The sequence below is a fragment of the Peromyscus leucopus genome, chromosome 4, assembly GCF_004664715.2.
Source record: "Peromyscus leucopus breed LL Stock chromosome 4, UCI_PerLeu_2.1, whole genome shotgun sequence".
In the NCBI taxonomy this organism is placed as follows: Eukaryota; Metazoa; Chordata; class Mammalia; order Rodentia; family Cricetidae; genus Peromyscus; species Peromyscus leucopus.
This window is the reverse complement of record NC_051066.1, coordinates 65,131,128-65,154,746: the sequence shown is the minus strand read 5'-3', so window position 1 is coordinate 65,154,746 and position 23,619 is coordinate 65,131,128. Positions and strand designations below refer to the sequence as shown.

The window sequence follows — 23,619 nt, the reverse complement described above, 5'->3', positions numbered from 1 at the left end:
ACCTTTTTTCCAGTTCAGATAGCTCTGTGAGGACTACCTAATATTCAATATACTAGCTGTACATCAGATATTACAAAAATACTTGCCTTGTGTGTCTACTCTGTTAGCTCAAGAATTCCCATATTGGAGTTCCTTCATGGCGAAAGTAATGGTCGCTTTTACTGAGGATGAATGTAGTAGACAGAGTAGTTAGTATACTTATAAAAACATACATAAGGACATTTAAATATAGTATCAATACTTACTGGACAAAGCTAATTGAATATTCTTACCTGCTCTGAAATATTTTTGTAGAAATATAAAGACCCTATGATTTGTACAACTATGCATGAAATTGACCTAATTTGTGCAAATAAAAGTTTCCAAACCAATTTTTATGACAATAGTAAAGACAAAACAAAAATGCTACCAACACTTCCATGAACTTTTCTCCTTGTATTAAATTAGGGAGAAGCAAAAAAGATATGTGAAGGATTTACAGTAACCTCTACCTGTCTACTGTAGTTCTGTGTAATGAAGGGCTGTCTGAGATTCATCCCGTAGATACAACAGTGATGCACTTTTCTCCTAAGCAGGTGAAGATGTCTTCAGTCCCTCACTCAGTAAAAATGAATCTTTACAATACCTTTCTCACCTTTCTTAAATCACACCCCCATATATATCCATAGCTTCATATTGAAGAAACTGAGATTATCCATGAATGTAGAAGAATATATAAGAGACTCTAAGGTCATTATAAATTATTTTTTTAAAATGTTGGATCAAATTCAAATGAAGAAATCTCTCCTGGAAAGGTTTCTTCCCATGAATACTCTCTAGGGAGAAAAGACTTGGCTGGTACAACAACAAATGTAGTCAATTGCCAAATGCCATGGACTTTACTATGAAAAAACAATTCCAAAGTAAGACAATTACTACTAACAGTTATTGTTTAAAAATACTTAGATAAGGCAAGTCATGTGAACCAGTGTAAAGATGGCAGCATCCCTATTACCTAACCACAGCCCAGCGGAGAACTGCTTTACTCTAACAGTGAAAGAGACACTATCCAAACATTTCTGAGGCTCTAAAGAAATTTTAACCTACAGAATCTGTTGACATCAAAATTCTTTTTTTTTTTTTGGATTTTAAAAAGGAAATGTTTATTGTTATGTTACAAGTTGATTATAAACTCCTCTAAAAAAAGCAAAGATGGATTTAAAATATCAATATACATATTCATCTAAAAAGCAAAAGAGGAAAAAAAACGAAATCTTGCAAAATGCAGGGTCATCGTCATTAAACATCAATACACAGAGCTTGTATACTGCAAGACAGGTCACACACCAAGGAACCTTCAAACATGAACGCTCCTCCCCCTTGTTGGTTGGTTTTAGGGTTTTTTTTTTTTTGTGTGTGTGTGTGTGTGTGTGTGTGTGTGTGTGTGTGTGTGCATTTTTTTTTTTTTTTTTTTTTTTTTTTTTTCTTGATGACCGACATTTTCTAAGAGAATCATGTTCTCAGCTTTCTCTTGTGTAATACAGATCACAATGTAAAAAAAAAAAAAAAAAAGACCATCCATTTTAAGCAAATAATAACAAGATGCTCTTTCCTTCAGAGAACATGCCAGAACATGCCAGTAATGACACCACCACCACCCCTCTACCCTCCCAAAGAACATGGAAAAAGCAGCTTCCTGTGAAGACCCAACTACTGGGAGGTCAGGGTGCCACTACCATGGCTGACAGCATTCCAGCCCTGCTCCTCTGGATGGGGTAATGCTCTAGACAGTCTAAAGAGGCACTGATCCTGGTTCCTTTCTCCAAGATGCAGACACAAGCCAGGAAGGCTCTTTAGAGTAGGCCCTTCACAGCCCACTCAATCCCGAGACCCCTGTCCCCATGGACACTGTAAATACCTCTGTGTGCACATCCTTCCTTCATCAAGTCCAAAACCACACACAAAACAAAACTTAGATACCTCAAGATGGAGAGGGGTGCCCCGGAAAGCAGACATCAAAATTCTTAAAAAAAAAAAAAAAAAAAAAAAAAAAAGCTAAGTATAGTTCTGCACATTTGAATGGAGTTGAGACATTTGAATAATGACAAAAATCTCTGTGGAGCTATAGTGAATGAAATTCATTTATTTGATCCCTTATTCTAATTCATTGTTAGTGAAATAATTGTTTCTGTCTACAAGAAATCAATCATGTTTGTCCTTCTGAGTCCATCTTACTTCAATTAGGATGATATTTTCTAGTTCTATCCATTTGCCTGCAAACCTCATGATGTCATTGTTTTTCTCTGCTGAGTAGTACTCCATTCTGTATATGTACCACATTTTCTTTACCCATTCATTCTTCAGTTGAGGGGCATATAGGTTGTTTCCAGGTTCTGGCTATTACAAATAATGCTGTTATGAACATAGTTTAGCAAGTGCCCTTGTGGTATTATTGAGTATTCCTTGGGTATATGCCGAAGAGTTGTATAGCTGGGTCTTGAGGAAGATTGATTCTCCATTTTCTGAGAAACTGCCACAAGGATGACTCAACCATAGACTACTGGCAATAGTCGAGAGGGTGTCTGAGCTGGCCTACTCTGATGATCAGATGGCTAAATACCCTAACTTTCATCATAGAACCCTCATCCAGTGACTGATGGAAGAAGATACAGAGATCCATGGCCAGGTCCTAGGCCAAGCTCCAGGAGTCCAATCAATGAGAGAGAGGAGGTATTCTATGAGCAAGGGATATCAAGACCATGATTGGAAAAAGTACAGAGACAACTAGCCAAACTAGTTGAAATGCATGAACTGTGGACCAATAGCTGAGGAGCCCCCCATGGAACTGGACCAGGCCCTCTGGATAAGTGAGACAGTTGTTTAGTCTGACCTGTTTAGGTAGCTCCGAGGCAATGGGATCAGGACCTGTTCCTAGTGCATGGGCTGACTTTTTGGAGCCTAGTGCCTATGCTGAGCCACTTTGAGCAACCTTGGTGCAGGGAGGAGGGTCTTAGACCCACCTCAACTGAATGTACAAGGCTCTGTTGACTTCCCATCAGAGACTTTGCCTTGGAGGAGGTGGGAATGAGGGGTGGGCTGGGGGAGAAGACTGGGGGGCAGGAAGAGGGAGGATGGGGAATCTGTGGTTGGTGTGTAAAATGAATAGAAAATCTCTTAAGAAAAAGAAATCAATCACTACAGTGTCTAGAGCTCCATCGTTGCCCCTTTTAATATTCTTGTCATGCACTGCACTGGGTACATTAGTTGCAAATGGATCTTCCATGTCACACAAGCCTCATAGGTTCCACTAAAAATTAACTCTTTCAGCTTAATTAACGTACAGATAAATTTAATAACCTCCAAGATGTATAACTGTGCTTATGACTGTGCCTCTCTCTCTGGTAAGTTTAAAAAGATTCAAACGTGTATATTTAAATTAGGTTAATAATCTAACATGATCAAACTTCTGAGAGCTCAATTATTACTTAAAAATAACAAAATACACATTTCCATGTTATTCTCTTCCTTCTATCTGAAATCAATGAATTACTTACCAAAGGAAAAATCCACTAAGATGAAGTCTGAACTCTGAACAACCATTGCCCCAAATTCAAAGGTACCCCATTTGTAAAAGAAATATTAATAAAGCTTAAATCACACCATGAACCTTGCACATTAATAGTGAGAGATTTCAATACCCCATTCTCACAAATGCAAAAGTCATACAGACAAAAACTAAACACAGAAATAAAATAATGGAACTAACAGATATTATGAATCAAATTAAACTAACAGATATCTACAGAACATTTCATCCAAACACTAAAGAATACAGCTTCTTCTCAGCATTGCATGGAACCTTTTCTAAAATTGACCACATACTTGCTCACAAAGCAAGTCTCAACAGATACAATAAAAATGTAAATAATCCCCTGTATCTTATCAGACCACCACAGATTAAAGCTGTATTTCAACAACAGAAACTACAGAAAGCCTACAAACTCATGGAAAGTGAACAACTCTCTATTGAATTACCACTGGGTCAAGGAAAAAATAAAGACAGAGATTAATGCACAACACATGGAACACAATGAAAGCAGTGCTAAATGAGAAGTTCAAGTCACTCAGTGTCTGCATAAAAAATCTAGAGAAATCTCATATTGTCTAGTTAACAATTCATCTGAAAGAGCCAGGACAAAAGAAGCACACACATCCAAGAAGTGTAGAAAGTAGGAAATAATCAAACTTAGGGCTGAAATCAATAAAATAAAACCAAAAAGAATAATACTAAGAATCAGTGAAACAGAGTTGATTCATTGAGAAAATCAACAAGATAGAGACAAACCCTTATCCAAACTAGCTAAAAGGCAGAGAGAGAATTTCCAAATTAACAAAATCAGAAATGAAAAGGACATAATAACAGACACTGAGGATTGTCAAAGAATTATTAGGTCTTACTTCACAAACCTATACTCTACAAAATCTAAAAGAAATGGACAATTTTCTTGATGGATACCACTTACCAAAGTAAAATCACATTCATATAATTTATATAAGGAAATAGAAACAATAAATAGAAGTCATTAAATTTTTAGAACCAAAAATGCCCTGGGCCAGAGGTGTTTAGCTCAAAATTCTACAAGACTTTAAGAAAGGAGTGAATAACAATACTCAATGTATTCCACAAAATGAAACAGAAGGAACATTGCCAAATTCATTTTATGAGCCTACAGTCATCCCGAAACCCAAACCACACAAAGACTCAAGAAAGAAAGAGAATTACAGATAAATTTCCCTCATGAACATTGATGCAAAAATACTCATTAAAGTACAAACCAAAATAAAGACCATGTCAAAAAGATAATTTAACATGATCAAATAGACTTCATTCCAGATATTCAGTCCTGGTTCAAAATACAAATTTCTTTCAAGGTAATCTACTAGATAAATGAGCTGAAAAAAAGAAAAAACTCTACATGATCATCATTCTAATCATTTTTCCAGTTCAGATAGTCCTGTGAGGACTACCTAATATTCAATATATTAGCTGTATGTCAGGTATTACAAAAATACTTGCCTTGTGTGTCTACTCCATTAGCTCAAGAATTCCAATTTTGGAGTTCCTTGTTGGAGAAAGTAATGGTCGTTTTTACTGAGGATGAATATAGTATTAGAGTTGTTAGTATACTTATAAAAACATATATAAGGACCTTTAAATATAATATCAATACTTACTGGACAAAGCTAATTGAATATTCTTACCTGCTCTGAAATATTTTTGTATAAAAATAAAGATGCTATGATTTGTACAACTATGTATGAAATTGACCTAATTTGTGCAAATAAAAGTTTCCAAGCCAATTTTTATGGCACTAGTAAGTAAAAGACCAAACAAAAATGCTACCAACAGTTCCATGAGGGGGAAGAGGAATAGGAGGAGGAATACATTCTTGAGATCTCAAGAGTGCACACCATAAGAATTAAAAAAAGGAGAAAGAAAACAGTCAGGCAGTTTTTAAACAGAACTTTAAAATTTAGTCATTCTGCCTCTAGTCCTTAACAATCTCACCCTTGGCCAGAAGCCATTAATGTCCAATCATCTAAAGGCAGTTTGGCCCTAGCCAGAAGTGCCAGAAAAGTCTAGAGGCATTAATTAGTGTTCCTCTTTTGCACAACAATGTATATAGTTGCCTGTGAAAGTGTATGTGTGTGAATGTTCCTTAAACCCCAATCTAGACCCCTGGATGGAGAGACACATGAACACTTCATAGTTTAAAAACAACTAAGTTGTCAATGTACTTGCCAGGAGAGGGAAAATTAGTGTCCTCCAATGGAGTGACACTGGATATATGAACAATTCTAGGGAAGACCTCTTGTTTAGGGGTAGTTTATTCATATAGTGAACTCTAAAGTTTTTTAAATGGGCTCTTATTTGGCTATAATTTGGTGTTTGTTTGGGGATGTGGTTTGCTGGTTGGTTGGTTGGTTGGTTGGTTGGATTAGGAAGATTTTGTGGTTGTATTGGATTTTTGTTTGTTTTCCAGAAATAACTTAAAGTAGAGTGGGTAGGCTGGGAGAGAGGATCAGAAAGGACTTGGAGAGGAGAAGAACATGTTCAAAATATATCTAAACTTAAAAATATCTTTAAATAATAAAAAATGTCCTGGAAAGACAAGGGATACAAGGAACATACCTCAGCATAATAAAGCTACAGCAAGCCCAGAGCCAACATCAACCTACATGGGGATAGAAACAAAGTATTTACACTAAAATTTAAAACAAGACAAGTCTAGTCTCTTCATACCTATTCAGCATGGTACTGGAAGTGTCATCTAGAGTAATAGGACAACTGGAGGAGATCAAAGAGATACCAATAGGAAGGGAAGCAGTCAAAATATTGTGCACAAAAGGAACCCTAAAATTCCTACCAAGAACCTCCTACAGCTGATAAATATTTTCAGCAAACTCTATACTAAATTAATACACAAAAATCAGAAGACTTCTTGTATACAAATGACACGTAGACTGAGAAAGAAATCATGGAAACAACACCTTTCACAATAACCTCATAAAACATAAGATATTTTGAGGTAACTCTAACCAAGCAAGTGCAGGACTTGTATATTAAAACTTTAAGACACTGAAGAAAGAAATTGAAGATGATACCAGAAATGGAAGTATATTCCATGCTCATGGATTACTTGGATTGATTTGGTAAAAATTTCATTCTATCAAAAGTAATTTACATATTAAAAGTAAATACCATCAAATACCCCTCACAATTATTCATACAAATTAAAAGGAAAGTTTTCAGCTTCATATGAAAACACACACACATGCTCCATTTAACAAACAAACGAAAACACAGAATACCTAAAATAACCCTTAATAATTAAAGATTTGCTGAATTTATAACCATTACCAACCTCAAATTGTACTCCAAAGCTATAGTAACAGAAACAGCATGGAATTGGCAAAAAGTATGCATGTTTATCAATAGAATTGAAAATTCAGTCATAAATCCACACACATATAAACACTTGGGATTTTTTTTTATAAAGAAGCTAGAAATACACACTGGAAACAGGACAGCATCTTCAACAGCAGTGCTGGTCAGACTGGACCACTACATGTAGAAGAGTCAAAAATCAGCAATCCAGATCCATACTTACAACCTGCACACAACTGACCTCCAAATGGATCAGAAACCTCAACATAAAATCAGATGCCTTAAACCTGATAGAAGAGAAAGGGAGGAATAGACTAGGGCTCATTGGCACAGGAAATGACTTTCTGAACAGAACACTCAGCACAGTTGGGAAGAAAACAATTAATAAATGAGACCTCATGAAATTCAAAAGTTTCTGGACAAACAAAAGGACACCATCATTTAGGCAAAGCAGTGGGTACAGAATGGGAAAGATCTTTACCAACTACACATCCATTTGAGAACTAATTTCTAAAATATTCAAAGAACTCAAAGAACTGGACATCAAGAACAAATGGCCCAATTTAAAAATGGGTTATAGATCTAAAAGGAGAATTTTCAAAAGAGGAAATACAAATGGCTAAGAAACCCTTAAAAATTATTCAAAATCTTTAGTCATCAGGGAAATACAAATCAAAATCACTTTGAGATTTCATCTTACACTAGGCAGAGTTGTCAAGATCAATAAAACAAATGGGAGCTGATGCTGGTTAGGGTATAGAATAATGGGAAAACTCATTCATTGATGGTTGGAGTACAAAATTGTACAACCACTGTGGAAATCACTGTGGTGCTTCCTCAGAGAGCTGGTAATGAATCTAACTCCAGATCCAGCTATAACACTCTTGAGCTTGTATCCAAAGGACTCTGCATCTTACTACAGAGGCACTTGCTCAGTCATGGTCATGATTGCTCATTTCAAAATACCCAGCAATTTAAAACAAATTATATGTCCTTCCACAAATGAATGGGTAAAAATGTTGTACATTTACAAAATGGGATTTTACTCCGTTGCTTTTCTTTTTTTCATTTTTTTATAATTTTATTTTACAATATAATTTAATTCTACATATCAACCACTGTTTCCTTTTTTCTCCCCCCTCCCACCACTCTCCCTTCCCCCCAGCCAATCCCCCATTCCCATCTCCTCCAGGGCAAAGCCTCCCCCAGGATTGAGATCAACCTGGTAGACTCAGTCCAGGCAGGTCCAGTCCCCTTCTCCCAGGCTGAGCCAAGCATCCCTGCATAAGCCCCAGGTTTCAAACAGCCAAACCATGCACTGAGCACAGGACCTGGTCCCACTGCCTAGATGCCTCCCAAACAGATCAAGTCAATCAACTATCTCACCTATTCAGAGGGCCTGATCCAGTTGGGTGCCCCTCAGCCATTGGTTCACTGTTCATGTGTTTCCATTCCTTTGGCTTGTTGTTCCTGTGCTTTATCCAACCTTGGTCTCAACAATTCTCACTCATATAAACCCTCCTCTTTCTTGCCAACTGGACTCCCGGAGCTCCAACTGGTGCCTGGCTGTAGGTCTCTGCATCCAGATCCCTCAGTCATTGGATGGGGTTTCTAGCACGACAATTAGGGTGTTTGGCCATCCTATCACAAGCGTAGGTCAGTTCGGGCTGTCTCTCGACCATTGCCAGAAGTCTATTGTGGGGGCATCATTGTAGATTTCTGTGGGCCTCTCTAGAATTTTGCTTCTTCCTATTCTCATGTGGTCTTCATTTACCATGGTCTCCTATTCCTTGTTCTCCCTCTCTGTTCTTGATCCAGTTGGGATTTTCAGCTACCCCAAGCTCTTTTTCCCTCGACCCTCGCCCTTCATCCACTCATCTCCAGGCTGTTCATGTAGATCTTATAAATTTCTGTGTCATTGGGCGATCCACATGTCTTTCTTGGGGTCCTCATTTGCAGTTAGCCCCCTGGTGATGTGAGTAGCAGTCCAGTCTTCCTTGTTCCACATCTAGTATCCTCCTGTGAGTGAGTACATACCATGTATGTCTTTCTGAGTCTTGGTTACCTCACTCAGGATGATTTTTTCTAGATCAATCCATTTGCCTGCAAAACTCAGTATATCATTGTTTTCTCTGCTGAGTAGTATTCTATATTGTATATATACCGCATTTTATTTATCCATTCTTCAGTTGAAGAGCATATAGGTTGTTTCCAGTTTCTGGCTATTACAAACAATGCTGATATTAACATAGCTGAGCAAGTGCCCTTGTGGTATGATTGAGCATTCCTTGTGTATATGCCCAAGAGTGGTATAGCTGGATCTTGGAAGAGATTATTTCCCAATTTTCTAAGAAAGCACCATATTGATTTCCAAAGTGGTTGTACAAGCTTGCATTCCAACCAGCAGAGGAGGAGAGTTCCCCTAGCTCTACATCCTCCCCAGCATAAGGTGTCTTCAGTGTTTTTGATCTGATCCATTCTGACAGACATAAGGTGGTATCTCAGAGTTGTTTTGATTTGGATTTCCCTGATGATTAGCGAAATTCCTTAAATGTGTCTCAGCCATTTGAGCTTCCTCTGTTGAGAATTCTCTGTTTAGTTCTATAGCCCATTTCTTAGTTGGACTGTTGGGCATTTTGATGTCTAATTTCTTGAGTTCCTTATATATTCTGGATATCAGTCCTCTGTCAGACGTGGGGTTGGGGAAGACCTTTTCCTGTTCTGTAGGAACAATTTAGAGAGTATTGGTATTAACTCTTCTTTGAAGATCTGGTAGAATTCTGCTCTGAAACCATCTGGTCCTGGGCTTTTTTTGCTTGGGAGACTTTCAATGACTGATTCTATTTCCTTAGGGGTTATTGGACTATTTAAATAGTTTATCTGGTCTTGATTTAACTTAGGTATGTGGTACCTATCCAGAAAATTATCCATTTCTTTTAGATTTTCCAGTTTTGTGGAGTAGATGTTTTTGAAGTATGATGTGATGATTCTCTGGATTTCCTCAATGTCTGTTGTTATGTCCCCCTTTTCATTTCTGATTTTGTTAATTTGGATGTTCTCTCTCTGTCTTTTGGTTAGTTTGGATAGGGGCTTTTCTATCTTGTTGATTTCCTCAAAGAACAAAATCTTTGTTTCATTATTTTTTTGTATTGTTCTCTTTGTTTCTATTATATTGATTTCAGCTCTCATTTTGATAATTACCTGGTGTCTATTCTTCCTGGGAGACTTTGCTTCTTCTTGTTCTAGAGCTTTCAGGTCTGCTGTTAAGTCACTAGTGTGAGATTTCTCCAACTTCTTTATATGGGCATTTAGTGCTATGAATTTCCATCTTAGCAATGCTTTCATACTGTCCCATAAGTTTGGGTATGTTTTGTCTTCATTTTCGTTAATCTCTTGGAAGTCTTTAATTTCTTTCTTTATTTCTTCCTTAACTCATTGGTGATTCAGTTGAACATTGTTCAGTTTCCTTGAGATTGTAGGTTTTCTGTAGTTTTTGTTGTTGAAATCTAACTTTAAACGATGGTGGTCTGATAGAACACAAGAGGTTATTCCAATTGTTTTGTCTCTGTTGAGATTTGCTTTGTGGCCAAGTATGTGGTCGATTTTAGAGAAGGTTCCATGGGGTGCTGAGAAGAAGGTATATTCTTTTTTGTTAGGTTGGAATGTTCTGTAGATATCAATTAAGTCCATTTGAGTCATAACATCAGCTAAGTCCTTTATTTCTCTGTTAAGTTTCAATTTGGGAGATTTGTCCAGTGGTGAAAGTGGGTTGTTGAAGTCTCCCACTATTAATGTGTGGGGTTTTATATGTGGCTTAACCTTTCATAATATTTCTTTTACATATGTGGGTGCCCTTGTGTTTAGAGCAAAAATGTTCAGAATTGAAATTTCATCTTGTTGGATTGTTGCTGGAGGGCTTCTCTCCAGGTTCCCCAAGCCCCGCAGTCCCACAATCCACTTATAAAATAATCACTCAGATGCTTATATCACTTATAAACTGTATGGCCGTGACAGGCTTCTTGCTAACTGTTCTTATATCTTAAATTAACCCATTTTTATAAATCTATACCTTGCCACGTGGCTGGTGGTTTACCAGAGTCTTTACATGCTGCTTCTCCTGGCGGTGGCTGCAGTGTCTCCCTCCTCAGCCTTCCACTACCCAGAATTCTCCTCTCTCCTTGTCCCACCTACTTCCTGTCTGGCAACCTACTTCCTGCCTGGTCACTGGCCATCAGTGTTTTATTTATATAGAGCAATATCCACAGCAGTGGATCTTTCCTGTGATGAGTATGTAATGCCCTTCTTGATCTCTTTTGACTGATTTTAGTTTGAAGTCTATTTTGCTGGATATCAGGATGGCTATACCTGCTTGTTTCTTAAGACCATTTGATTGGAAAGTCTATTCCCAGCCTTTTATTCTTAGGTAGTGTTTGTCTTTGAATTTGAGGTGTGTTTCTTGTATGCAGCAGAAAGATGGGTCCTGCTTTTGTATCCATTCTGTTAGCCTGTGTCTTTTTATAGGTGAATTAAGTCAATTGATATTAAGGGATATTAATGACCAGTGATTGTTCATTCCTGTTATTTTTGGTGGTAGTGTGTGTGTACTTCTCTTCTTTGGGGTTTACTGTTGTGGCTTTATCTATTGCCTGTGTTTTGAGGGTGTATCTGACTTCCTTAGGTTCGAATTTTCCTTCTAGTGCTTTCTGTAGGGCTAGGTTTGTGGATAAGTATTGTTTAAATCTAGCTTTGTCTTGGAATGTCTTGTTCACTCCGTTTATGATGATTGAAAATTTTGCTGGGTATATTAGTCTAGGCTGGCATCCATTGTCTCTTAGTGTCTACATTACATCTGTCCAGGTCCTTCTGGCTTTCAAAGTCTCCATTGAGAAATTGGGTGTTATTCTGATGGGTTTGCCTTTATATGTCACCAGGCCTTTTTCCTTAGCTGCTCTTAATATTCTTTCTTTATTCTGTACATTTAGTTGTTTAATTATTATGTGGCAAGGGGACTTTTAGGGGTTCTAGTCTATTTGATGTTCTATAAGCTTCTTGTATCTTCATAGGCATTTCCTTCTTTAAGTTAGGAAAGTTTTCTTTTTTTTTTCTTTTCTTTTATTTAACAGTACCATTCAGTTCAATCACGGATTCCCTTGTTCTACCCTCTCCTGCCCCGCTCCCCTTCCCCACATTCCCACCTCCTCCAAGCAAAGCCTACCCCGAGGACTGAGATCAACCTGGCAGACTCAGTCCAGCCAGGTCCAGTCTCCTCCTCCCAGACATAGCCAAGCATCCCTGCATAAGCCCCAGGGTTCAAAGAGCCAACTCATGCAATGAGCACAGGACCTGGTACCACTGCCTAGATGCCTCCCAAACAGATCAAGCCAATCAACTGTCTCACCTATTCAGAGGGCCTGATCCAGTTGGGGGCCCCTCAGCCATTGGTTCATAATTCATGTGTTTCAATTCATTTGGCTTGTTGTCCCTGTGCTTTATCCAACTTTGGTTTGAATATATTTTCTGTGCCTTTGAGTTGGTATTCTTCTCCTTCTTCTATCCTTATTATTCATAGGTTTGGTCTTTTTATGGTGTCCCAAATTTCTTGGACATTTTGGGTCATGACTATATTGGCTTTAGTGTTTCCTTTGACTGCTGAATCTATTTCTTCTACTGTATCTTCAACACCAGAGATCCTCTCTTCCATCTCTTGCATTCTGTTGGCTATACTTGCATCTGAAGCTCCCATTAATTTACTCAGATTTTCTATTTCCAGCATTCCCTCTGTTTGTGTCTTCTTCATTTTTTCTATTTCCCTTTTCGGGTCTTGGACTATTTCCTTCATCTGTTTCATTGCTTTCTCATGATTTTCTTCCAGGGCTTTATAGTTTTCTTCTGCTTTATTTGTCTTTTCCTCTACTTTTTTTATAGCATTCTTCCCATTTTTTGATTGTCTTTTCTTCTATATAAGCCTCTACCTTCTTCATGATGTTATTCATAGGCTGTTTTCTTCTGCTTTTTCCAATTTTTGATGTTCAAGTCTAGATGTTGGAGGAGGGCTATGTTCTGGTGATGCTGTATTGCTCTTCATTTTGTTGTATGTACTTCTGTCTTGATATCTGCCCATCTCCATGTGGTTCGTTCTTGGTCTTATCAGGGCACTTGGTCCAGACAGAGCTGACAGATTTAGGAATTCTCTCTCTCTTATACAGATGGGAGCTCATTGACCAGATGGCAAGTCTGGGGCAGGATAGAAGCTCTTGTCAAGAAGAGGAGTCTGGGGCAGGATGGGAGCTAGGGGCCAGTCTCTAAGTCTCAGGAAGTGCCTGGGGTCTCGGGCCATGATGGGCATGGGGGCAGGGCATGGAGATTGCTGGGTCTGTCGGGGTCTTGGATAAGGGGAGCCTTCCTGGTGTGGGTGTGGGTGGGGGTAGAAGGGATACTGGCTGATGACCAGAACCTGGGGCGAAGTTGGGCAAGTCTTCCCCAGAGTGGCTGGTGCCCAGGGATGGGATCTAGCCTGAGCCAAGGCACTACATCTTGTCAAGAAGGGAAATCCATACTCAGTTGCTTTTAAAAATGAAATTTGCAGGTAAATCTGGATCTAGAGAAAATATCATCCTTAGTGAGGTAACCCAGACAATAAATGACAATATGGTATGTATTCACTTATATATGGAGGTTAACTTTTAAATTTTCTATAAGCAAGCTACAATCCATATAACCAAATAGGTTAGGAATAGATTAAGGGACTGGAGGGGAGGATTGGATCTTCTTGGGAAGACAATATAGAGTAGATAGTTAAGGACTGATGAGGAGAACACTGGAATGGGAAGAGTCAAGTAAGGAGAGGGAGGGAACAAGGAATTTAGAAAAGGAATATGTGGAGGGACAGCTAAAACTAAGGGCCACATGAGGGAGTTGTATGAAAATCTAATACAGTAAAGACTTCCTCTAATATATACATACAGGAAGGTGAACTAAATGAAATAATCAAGCAGGAGACAGAGCCACATCTAGTCCACTCTTTTCACCAAATGAAGCTTCTAGTTCCAGGAATGGATTGCATCTGTTTTTGTTGGTGGTGAAAGGCGTTCTATGGAAACCCCGAGAACCAGACTATTGACAAGGCTATTAGAAGCTCTCCACAAACTGACAGTAAGGTTCTATTGCTGAAGACAATGCCTACACAACTTCTTGGACACCTAGATGTCAAACTGGTACCTACCTAGAGCCTCACCCTTACCGACTAGTGTTCATGGTTCTCAAAGTACTCTCCATGTTACAAAAAGAGAAAGGTAAATACCAACCAAGATTCAAAACCTTTGATCTACAATGGTGACCTGCATGCAAAATGAGCTAGTGCAATAGTGGCACAAAGCTTGTGGGATTTACCAAGCATTATTTGATTGGATTTAAGCCCCACTCAATGAGATGGAACCCATTACCAACACTGCCCAGATACCCAAGATCCTTAGTCTTGTTGTTCTAGGAACCTAGGGCAAAACCAAATTCTCCTGTTCTATAAAAGGAACTTAGCAACAAAATGACTTCTAAGGACATTCTGCTATACTCATAGATCAGTGCCTTGTTCTTCCATCATCAGAGAAACTTCCTCTGACAGTAGATGGGAATAAATACCAGATGGACAAGGTGTCACTTGTGTGAGAGACCTTGAAACACTCAGGTCTAAATGAGATGTCTCCATCAAATCCTTTACCTGAGGGTTAGGGTACCCCACTGAATAGGAGTGGCAAACATTATAAAAGCCAGAGGAATTAGAACATCAAGTAAACAAGGCCTTCTAAACACAGCAGGACTGATGAACATAGGAACTCACAGAATATGGCAGCATGCAAAAGGGCCTGAGCAGGTTTGTACCAGATAGGGTCACAACACTGAGAATGGAAGTAAACACAAGCCCACATCCCTAAACTGAAACCATCTCCAACTGATAATCAATCATGAAGAAAAATTAATATTCTCCAAGGGAGTCTCACTGGTATACAAACCACTCTCAAGGCCAAACCCCATCACTAGCAGTAGATAGTCAACCTAAAAGTAACTCGTTGGTGTTTTTTGAAGTTTTTTGGTTTGGGTTGCCTTGTTTGTTTTTTGTTTTGGCTTTGTTTGTTGTGTAGTTTTGCTGTTTTGTTTTATTTGTATTTTTGTTTTTGTCTCATAACACTTTGTCCAGGCACATTTTTCTTTATTTCATCCTTTCTTCTTTTCTCTCTTTCTTTTTTCTTTCCCCATAGGCAGTTTACTTAAATTTTATGTTATTCTATTTTGTATTTTTAGGAAATTTCTATGCATGCCAGTGTGTGTGTGTGCGTGTGTGTGTGTGTGTGTGTGTGTGTTTCTTCAGTTTTTTCTTTGGCTCTGTGATTTTCTGTTTGTTCATTTTTTTTTTTTGATTTTCCAGTTTATGGTTTGTATGGCTTTTATAGATATGATAGGATGAAAGGATAGATTATTGAACCTACTTTTAAAAAGCAACAACTTAAAAATTTTTTACATTGCTATAGATTTGTGTTTATTGATACAAAATAAAGTTAATTTTGTTGTACTATATGTATATTTCTACTCTTGCTTAAAGTATTTTGTTTATGTAACTAATGTGAAAAAGTAGTGTATATTAAGAAATACAGACTAATAATTAGTCTTCTATGATAGTCACACTTATAGTCATGTTATTTAAGTTTTCTAGGTATATATAGCTATATTTCAATTAGGTAGGCAATCTCCAAACACTCAAAGATGTACAAAATATGGCATTTAAAATGTTTTTAAAAACTTAAGACTTTCCTGGATGACAAGACACATGTGCTCCTGGCAGCACTGATTTACTTCAAAGAAGAAGATGGGTGTCAAAGACACTCCATATGGAGTTTATGTTCTTCTGGGCAAAAATAGCCATTTGGGCAAGAACCTGCTCATACCTGGACTGTTTGACAATATGTTGTATAAAGTGAACATGCAATACCCTTAGGAAGGTGACCACTGAACTTTGCAAGGCAAGATGGTCTTTCAAGTTCCTGCTTCACAGAAGAAACTGCCAGATATTCTGCAGGACACAGAGAGAAGTGACTGAGAAACTCTAGGCCTATAGGCTGAAGATGGATGCCTCAAAGGTGCAGTGTTGCTGGAGGGCTTCTCTCCAGGTTCCCCAAGCCCCGCAGTCCCACAATCCACTTATAAAATAATCACTCAGACGCTTATATCACTTATAAACTATATGGCCGTGGCAGGCTTCTTGCTAACTGCTCTTTTATCTTAAATTAACCCATTTCTATAAATCTATACCTTGCCACGTGGCTGGTGGCTTACCAGAGTCTCTACATGCTGCTTCTCCTCGCGGTGGCTGCAGTCTCTCTCTCAGCCTTCCGCTTCCCAGAATTCTCCTCTCTCCTTGTCCCACCTACCTCCTGCCTGGTCATTGGCCATTAGTGTTTTATTTACATAGAGTGATATCCACAGCACTTCCCCTTTCTTCGTTTTTTAAAAAGGAAGGTTTTAACTTTAACATGGTAAAATTACATATAACAAAACAATTACCGAGCAAGAATTATAGTTACAATATTAAAGAAGATGTCCTATCTATCTTATATTTGTGAGTTTAAGGTTTTATAGCTAACTTATCTTTTATCATAACTGAGGAAATTACGACTATCTAGCCTTCAACCACATCAAAGACCTGAGAAGGAACATAATGGTACCTGAGAAATGGTAGACGGATGCAAGCAACTTCGGGAATCTTGCGAGAGTAGACCAAGACAGCTGGCAGCCTGGACAGTCACCTAATGTTTTTTAGCATTGTTGGTGCATTCAAATTGGCTACAGGCCTAGAGTATCTGACAGGCCATTTTTAGAAGCAGGAATTTTAAGAGACCATCTTACCCTGTCTTGGCAGAGTACAGTGGTCGCTTTCCTTGTGTCCCGTTTGTCCAGAAAGGACAGCATTGCATTTGTACTGTCAGCCATCAAGGCAAGGGCAGTTCTTTGCCCAGTAGGCCATTTTGTGCCAAAAAGACAAACTTCCAAATGGAAATGTCTTAGAAGCCCAACATTCTCTTGGGATCAATTGGTACAGCCAGGAGCAATTGTGTCTCACGTCAACAGAATTCTAAGTTATTTAAATGCCATATTCTCCAGGTCTATGAAGTGTTTGAAGATTACCTATCTATCTGAAATATATCTATGTATACCTAGAAGACTTAACTAACATGGCTACAGATATGATTATCATAGATGACTAATTATTAATCTATTTTTTAATTATCCATTACAATTTTAAATGAGTTATATAAACATAATACCTCAAACAAGAATAGAAATATATACATATATAGAGAGAGTATAACAAAATTAACTTCAAGTTTGTATCAATGAACCAAAATTTATACCAATGTAAAACATTTTAAACATAAACTAAAATCTATACCAATGTAAAACATTTTAAACAAGTTATTCTTTAAAAGTAGGTTCATTAATCTACCCTTTAATCTTATCATCTCCATATCCTATATATCCATATCATATCCCCTTTTCTTTTTTAGAAAGAGATCACATTTATAATCAACCTGTTTTAAATAAAAATATTGGTTTTTCTCTGTCCCACACCAGAGGGCTCTTCTGATTTGGGACACAAGAATCACTTAACCATTTTTTTTTTTTTTAAAGCAATATGTCTGGGTTTAGAGGTGGAGTGAGCCAATTCCACCTCTAAAGCCAGCTTGGTATATTTGGGAATTTGGGCGTAGCATCTCTTACTACTTCCTGCTGGAGGGGGGCGCTGTATCTTATGGGGATGCAAAGAAAATTTTAGACCTATGGGGTAGTCCGTGAGGCTGTATTGTGTGAACCAGTTGCCTTGAAACCGGTCTGGATGTTGGATCATCTGGGCCATGGTGTCATCGGAGTCCTTTCAGGGGGTCTTGGCTGGTGAAACCTGATGTATCTTAATCTGGAACAAGTCCACAGCCTCTGGCTTTCTGTGGAAACAAAAGCAGAACCTCTTTTCCAAAGTAACATATCCTTATATCCAAATTTTGAAGTCAAGGTACCTTTAAAATATACATTTTGGCATAACTCAACAGGTTTTGTAATCAAATGTTTTTCTTTAGTTATGAATATCAAAGAGAACATAATCCAGATTCTCTGTGTGGTAGCCATCTTTATGTGGCTTATGTTTTATATTACCTTGAGCCTTGAGTCTATTGCTTTAAACTGTACCATTGTAAGCCTGAAACGGCCCTGTGGCTGCTGGCTCCGCCCACTTCAGCGTCCCAACATGGCAGTGGTACGTTTTGCGCCAGCTCTGGGAGTCATCAAGTCTCAGAAATAGTGGGTCTAAGCTTTTATCAAAGCAGCGTGTAGCCCAGAAACCTCTTTTTTTTTTTTTTTTTAAATACTAGTAAAGACTAAATCTACCACACAGCTTAATTTGCCGCTGGCAGATGCCTCATTTCCGCCATACTGCCGGTCAAACGCACCCGCCAGGAACCCGCCAGTGTTCAAACCTGCGTTTTGCCGCATCTAGCTGCCGTATAAGACAAGAAGCAGGAACCTGGTTTTGGCTCTGTTTAGAATTGGTTATTAAATATTCTCAGGTTTAAGGTGGAAACTCGAGCCGTTGGGCGCCATTTGTTGCTGGAGGGCTTCTCTCCAGGTTCCCCAAGCCCCGCAGTCCCACAATCCACTTATAAAATAATCACTCAGACGCTTATATCACTTATAAACTATATGGCCGTGGCAGGCTTCTTGCTAACTGCTCTTTTATCTTAAATTAACCCATTTCTATAAATCTATACCTTGCCACGTGGCTGGTGGCTTACCAGAGTCTCTACATGCTGCTTCTCCTCGCGGTGGCTGCAGTCTCTCTCTCAGCCTTCCGCTTCCCAGAATTCTCCTCTCTCCTTGTCCCACCTACCTCCTGCCTGGTCATTGGCCATTAGTGTTTTATTTACATAGAGTGATATCCACAGCAGTGCAGAGGAACTTTGGATGACTTTCCAGGCAGGCAGCTATCTCTGTCATTTCTGGAATTTTGGAAGTTGCTTACAATGCACTTCCTGTTTATTTAGGTAATACTATGTCATTCTGAGGTCTTTGATGTAGTTGAAGACTAGACAGTTATAATTTTCCTTGGTTATGATAAATGATAAATTATATATGAAACTTTAGACTCGCAAATATAGGGTAGATAGAATATTTTCTTTAATTCTGCCAAATACAAATAGACTAGAATTGTAACTATACTTCTTGCTTGATAACTTTTCTATTATATGTAATTTTACTATGTTAAAGTTAAAACCTTCCTTTTTGTTTAGATTGAAAAGAGGAAGTGCTCCGGAATGTTGTTCTATATGTTGTGAATATGTGTTGCTCTGATTGGTTGATAAATAAAATGCTGATTTGTCAGTAGCCAGGCAGGAAATATAGGCTGTATACAGAAGTGTCTGCAAGCTGCACAGTATGGTGTGTGGTAGATATAGTTTTTGTAGTACGGACAAATAAAAGGTTTTTGGGATACACGCTGCTTTAGTGGAGGCATAGACCCACTGCTTCTGAGACTTGGATATGGACACTAAACCAGCCATCTTTTCTAACTAGGCAAAGCTTCCAATGGTGGAACTGGGACAAAACCCAGCCACAAAACCTGCAACCTCCAATGTGTCCGTTCTCCAATATGTACTGATGGAATAGTGGCATAGAATATTGGGAGTAGCCAACCAATGACTGGTCTAAATTGAGGCCCACTCATTGAGAGAGAGCCCATGCCTACGACCAATTGGATGGCCAGAAACCAGAGGCTGGATAGCCCAGAGACCTAAGATAGAACTAAATAGGACTGGCAAAAAAATCAATGAAATTATTTCTAATGATATTCCACTCTACTTATAGACTGATGCATAGCAAAATCATCATCAGAGAAGCTTCATTCAGCAACTGACAGGAGCTGATGTAGAGACTCACAGCCACTTAGGTAGAGCTCAGGGAACCCCATGGAAGGGGAGAGGAGGAAGTGTAGGAACTGGGGGTAGCAAGATACCAGAAGACATGGTCCACATAATCAACTAAGCAGGGCTCATAGAAGTTCACTGAGACTAAATCAACAATCACAGAGTCTGTATGGGTATGAGCTAGATTCTCTGCATGTATGCTATGGTTGTGTATTTTAGTGTTCTTGTGAAACTCCTAACAGTAGGTATGGGGGTTATCTCTGACTCTTTTGCCTGTTTGGGGGAACCTTTTCCTCCTACTGGATTGCCTTGTCCAGCTTGATATGAGAGTTTGTGCCTAATTTATTGTAACTTGTTATGCCATCTTCAGTTGATATCTCCAGTAATATCCCTTAGTCTTTTCTGAAGGGAAATGAAGGAAGAGTGGATCTAGGGGAGAGGGGAGGTGGGAAGGAACAGGGAGGAGAGAAGGGAAGGAAAACTGCAGTTGGGATTGTATGAGAGAAGAATAAATAAAATATTATAACTTTTTAAAATAGTAAAAGTTCTAAGATACACTATAATTAAGGAATTAAGTGTATTATTATACATTAGGCTTCTTCATCCTATATTTCTGTACTTGTTACTTCATGTCATCTGACTAAGAGTTATGGGTGTCTAGGTAATATGTGTGTGTGTGTGTGTGTGTATATATATATATATATATATATATATATATATATATATATATGTGTGTGTGTGTGTATGTATTTGTGATATATCTAAGTATAATATATGTGTATATTATGATGTGTAATACACACACACACACACACACACACACACACACACATATATATATATATATATATATATATATATATATATATATATATAAAACCTATCTGTGAGACTGATGCTGAGGTTTAAGATGCTGTTATACAACAGCAGAAGATATGGGTAACTACATGAGATGGTGAGAATTAATTCATTCAAGGATCCTAATTACATTTATTTATCCATCAAGATATATATTTATGCTACTTTTTATTTCAAAATAAGATCCAATACAGGTAAAACTCCTGCGAAGCATAAGTAAAGCTTCTATAGCATTATGAAAGAGAATTAGTATGTGGCTTTTTTTCTGATTCTCCAAGATGACTTCAGACTGAGAAACTTGTTTTTATATAAATTGAAAACCAAAATATTGATATACCGAAATAAATTATTTCAAAATCTGTTAGAAATTTATTACAACTTTTAGAAAATATTATGTTAATGGAAATCATTTCTTTACTATTTCTTCAGTATCATGCCTAAAACAATGAACAATACTTGTTCCTTACATGGAAAGATTAAATGCATTAGCTACTAAGAATAACTAAAAATATATTTACGATTTGGCTTTGCATATTTTTCTGTAGTTAGGATATGTTGTTATGAACAATAGACCAGCAAACAACACTGTCCATTGGTTGTGATATTAAACCAATTACATCTGTTAACAAAGTACCATAAACTAGAAAGACAAAGATACTGATGTAAGCAGCAATAGTAGCCTAAAACAATTTCTTAATGATTTCTTTAAAGAAAATAATCTATATAGATACATTGAATTAGTTCCATCATCCATGTTTAAGACTTATTATTGCCTGTTAATTACTTTACAATTACTAGCACATTCAGTTACTGGAAATTCTTATTCTATCTGTAGATAAAACTTTACAGAATAGGTTTTCCATAGACTTTTTAATCTCTGAATTTCTCAAGGTTTATATCAAAGGATTCAAAATGGGAGTAATAATTATATAAAAAACAGTAATGGATTTATCCATAGAGAAGTTGTAAACAGGTCTAACATACATGAAAATACAAGGAACAAAAAAGAGGACAACCACCATGATGTGGGAACTGCAGGTAGATAGGGCTTTGTGCCTCCCTTTCTGACTGTGAGTCTTAAGAGATCTTAGGATGATTCCATAGGAGATTATGAGAATGATAAAGACTAAAATACATATTGCTCCACCATTAGCAACTACAGTGAGGCCAATAAAGTATGTGTCAGTGCATGCAAGTCCTAATAAGGGGTACATGTCACAGATAAAATGATCAATGACATTAGGACCACAGAAGGGAAGGTTGTATACAAAGAGAAGTTGAGCCACAGAATGTGCAAGGCCTCCAGCCCAGGACACCACTGATAAGAGGAAGCAAGCCCGCCGACTCATGATGATCAAATAATGCAGTGGTTTGCAGATTGCCACATAACGATCATAGGCCATCACCACCAAAAGGAAGACCTCAGCACCACCAAGTAGGTGCTCTAAAAAGAGTTGAGTCATACAAGCAGGAAAGGAAATGGTCTTTCTATCACACAGCAAGTCTACCATCAACTTGGGTGAAATAGTAGTGGAATAAACAACATCCAGGAGTGACAGATAGGCAAGGAAGAAGTACATTGGGATTCCTTAAGAGGGGCTGACAATGATTGTCCCCACAATGAGCAAGTTACCCACTATGGTCACAATGTAGATGAGTAAAAATATAACAAATAATGCTCTTTGCCCAGCAGGGTCCTGAGTGAGGCCCAGGAGAACAAACTCTGTGACATTGGTTCTCTGTCCCATTGACTCTTTTTTAAAAGTCTTGTTTTGCTGATTACAGGTCTTGAACAGATCCTGCTGTGAGGTTTTGACCAATGGCCATCAGTTCACTATGACATAAACCACATCATCATTATCTGTTCCACAGGTGAACCGGCTGTTTTTATTTAATAATCATTTCTAGTTCCTCTTCCAATGAGCCCAACAAGATAATTTAAGGACAAACGTCACAAACACATCCACCCCAAGGAAACTATGTTAATCAATGCATTGATGGCCTATTCATATTCTAGAGGGAAGAATTCTCAAAATCAGGAGCCTTGTCATTGCTTTTTCCTGCGGACAACTGTGCTAAAAAGTAACATTTTAAACAAGAAGAATGTGGTAACTCCTTCCCCTAAGAGGATGTGGTTGAGCCTACAAATACAATGTCATATGTCAAGATACAGTGGGCCATTTAGCTAGGGTTTTATCCATCTTGTCCTTATTTTTCCTGCAACCACCTGTTTGATCAACTCTATGTATTGTTCTCTCCATTTCATTCATTCCTGACATTTACTCATTATTTTTTTTTGTCCTCTACTGCTTTGAGGTTGAATTGTTCTTATTTTACTAGATCATAAGATGCATTATTAAGAGAGATCTTATGTAAAGTGACTAATATAGAGATTACTGGACTGTTTATGATAAGGAAACAGAACATGTGGGAACAAATGGGAGAAACAAAAGAAGCAGTTGAAGTGGGAAAGGGCAAAAAAGGATAGCAATGTTGAATAGAAACAAATGCAAGCAAATTATAGAGGTTCCTGTGTCTGAAGATGACATGATGAAATCTATCACTTTGGCTTTTAATCTAAATTTTAATTATAAGGAAACTTTAAAGAAAAATATCAGTGAAGTTCTATACCACATTCTTCTTGTTTAAAATATTACTTTAGCACAGTTGTCCGCAGGAAAAAGCAATGACAAGGCTCCTGATTTTGAGAATTCTTCCCTCTAGAATATGAATAGGCCATCAATGTATTGATTAACATAGTTTTTTTGGGGTGGATGTGTTTGTGACATTTATCCTTAAATTATCTTGATCTCTGCAACCAACCATCTAGCCAATCGCTATTAGACTGTGGTACTAGATATTGACCATCACATC

General features: G+C 37.9%; 1 pseudogene; it reads right to left on the bottom strand.

Annotated features, from left to right (window-relative positions):
• Nucleotides 1–21,548: 21,548 nt before the first annotated feature.
• Nucleotides 21,549–22,493, bottom strand: LOC114693897 (annotated as a pseudogene).
• Nucleotides 22,494–23,619: the final 1,126 nt, after the last annotated feature.